At 46.1% G+C, this 2191-nt stretch overlaps 1 protein-coding gene and 1 pseudogene across 1 annotated transcript in view; both read right to left on the bottom strand.

Moving 5' to 3' along the window:
• ALG14 (ALG14 UDP-N-acetylglucosaminyltransferase subunit) overlaps positions 1 to 2191 on the bottom strand; it is a 144914-nt gene that overhangs the window by 34826 nt on the left and 107897 nt on the right. The gene's annotated exons all lie outside the window — the stretch shown is intronic.
• LOC105978316 lies at positions 565 to 1220 on the bottom strand (annotated as a pseudogene).

Below are 2191 nucleotides of genomic sequence, written 5' to 3'. Positions count from 1 at the left end.
GCTTGACATAATGGATGAATGTATGGGTTGTGATAAAAGCTGCATGAGCCACCAATAAAATGATTTTAAAAAGGAGTTTTATATAAAAGAGCAATTGTACATTAAGAAAGCATCACAGCCCAGTCCAGATCAAGTCCTTAAGTCCAATATTACCCCTTATGTCAATACCAGTCCATAAATTCCTCTTTAGACTCACACAGCCATGCAATGATATTGAATGCAGGAATGATTCAGAATGGCAGTCTAACTTTGGATGTCACTGAGCAGGTTTGACCTGTTCTCTGGATCTCCACAGAAACCATTATCAGTATGGTGTCACCCCCACCTACAGGAACCAAACTAATGGTCCCAAGCCTTTATGGAGAAGTAGCCCATTGTCCTTAGCAGCAGGGGGTGTGCCCTACCTTGGTGGGACCAGACAGCTGTCTGGCAACTGACTGCCTTTAGGGAGGATGTCTCTAAGCATCTGACCTCCCACCATATGCTGGCAAAAAGCCCCTAATGTTTGGCATGTCTTTGGGGGAGACAAAGCTGGGGAAAAGTCTCTTTATAATAAGCCATGGCCTAGACGGACTTCACGATCATCCAGCTGACAAAGATGTGAGTATTCTTAGGGTCCAGAGCATTCCCTTTGTGGTGTCAGTGAAGCCGAAGGCAGCTCAGCAGATGACAATCCCCTGCACAGACACGTTACAGTCCTGGTACAGGCCCTTCATCCCACCAGACTTGGAGATCTTATCCAGGCATCACTAAGGTCTTTGAACTCCCGGTCAGCACCAGCTTTGCCCACATCAGCTGCTAAACACTAATGGGTAAAATCAAGAGGATACACAGAGCACAAAGATGGGGCCCCCATAGCACCGCCCCATGCCGGGTTCCCTGCAAAGCAAGGCCAGAACTGGGTCCCCTATTCCACACCACCCAGGAAGATCTGCTTGTATTTATCCCTGAAGTTAAAGTTGAGACGTAAAAGTGGGGAAGTATTGGATGACATTGGTCAGGTTACCACGCCACAAGGACAGGACTCTGTTTCGTGGGGATATGAGCCATGCAGTCGATAATGCCCTTGGACTGCTTCTCTGTAGTGATTTGCTTGCTGGCGTGCTGAACCTGCTGCAGAAGCTTGACCCTTAGATGGGCACTACCGCCATCTTGGAGATGGCTGCAGCCACTCCACCTGCCAAGAAGTCGTTGATGAAGGACACAGCTGCACCTGCCATGTTGGAAAAGAATAAGGCGATGGGCGATAGCTGGGATGGGACAGGGACCAGCTTTGACTCTGGGGCTCTGGGGTTCTGTTTTCTTTAAGTTGAAATGTAATTCATACTGAAGGTTAGAGGCTGATCTTCACCAGTAGGTACTCCAGTTCTCTTTCCTTTCAGCAAGCAAGGTGTGTCAGCTGCATATCACAGGCTGTTAATGAGCCTTCTGGCATTACTGATGTTATGTTCTTGTTCACACAGTCCTGCTTTGGGGATTATTTGCTAAGCATATGGATTGAGAATGTGTGGTAAAAGGATACAACCCTGGTGCACACTTTTCCTGATTTTAAACCACGCAACTGAAAAAATATCCAAACTCACTTCCATCCAGTCTATGCTGACTCAGAGCCAGCCTGAAGGGCAGGATAAAACTGTCCCTCGTGGATTGGTGCACCCAGAGGCGTCACCTGGGAAGGGTCTCTCTGGTCACAGTGAATTTTTTCGTGAAAGCAGTTTTGCTTGGACCTCTTTTTTTGTGATAGCTGATTTAAGAGAACAGGGTATGGCTGTGAAATTTTGTTTCCTGTTTGGGAAAAATGGCACAGAAACTGTTATTATGTTGAACACAGCTTATAAGGACAGTGCTATGGGAAAAACCTCAAGTATACGAATGGCTTTCTCATTTCAAAAAAGGTGAAATGTTGATTGATGAAAAACTTCATTGTGGATGTCCATCAACTTCCCAAACGGACAAAAATGTCGACTCATAGTGCATTTGGAGTTTGTTCCACTAGGTCAGACTGCTAATCAAGTTTTCTATTTAGAGGTTCAGAAAAGATGTGTGACAATAAAGGCCTCATTTGTGGCAGATGGGGGATTGGTTTTGCCACCATGACAATGCACCTGTTCATGCAGCCATCTCAGTGCACCATTTTTTGGCAAAAAATAGCGTGCCTCTCTTGTTCCATGCACTTGACTCACCTGACCTC

The sequence above is a fragment of the Echinops telfairi genome, unplaced genomic scaffold (genome assembly GCF_000313985.2).
Source record: "Echinops telfairi isolate 266 unplaced genomic scaffold, ASM31398v2 ScPeMD7_443;HRSCAF=831, whole genome shotgun sequence".
In the NCBI taxonomy this organism is placed as follows: Eukaryota; Metazoa; Chordata; class Mammalia; order Afrosoricida; family Tenrecidae; genus Echinops; species Echinops telfairi.
The sequence above is the reverse complement of the archived record's forward strand: the minus strand, read 5'-3'. Positions and strand labels throughout refer to the sequence as shown.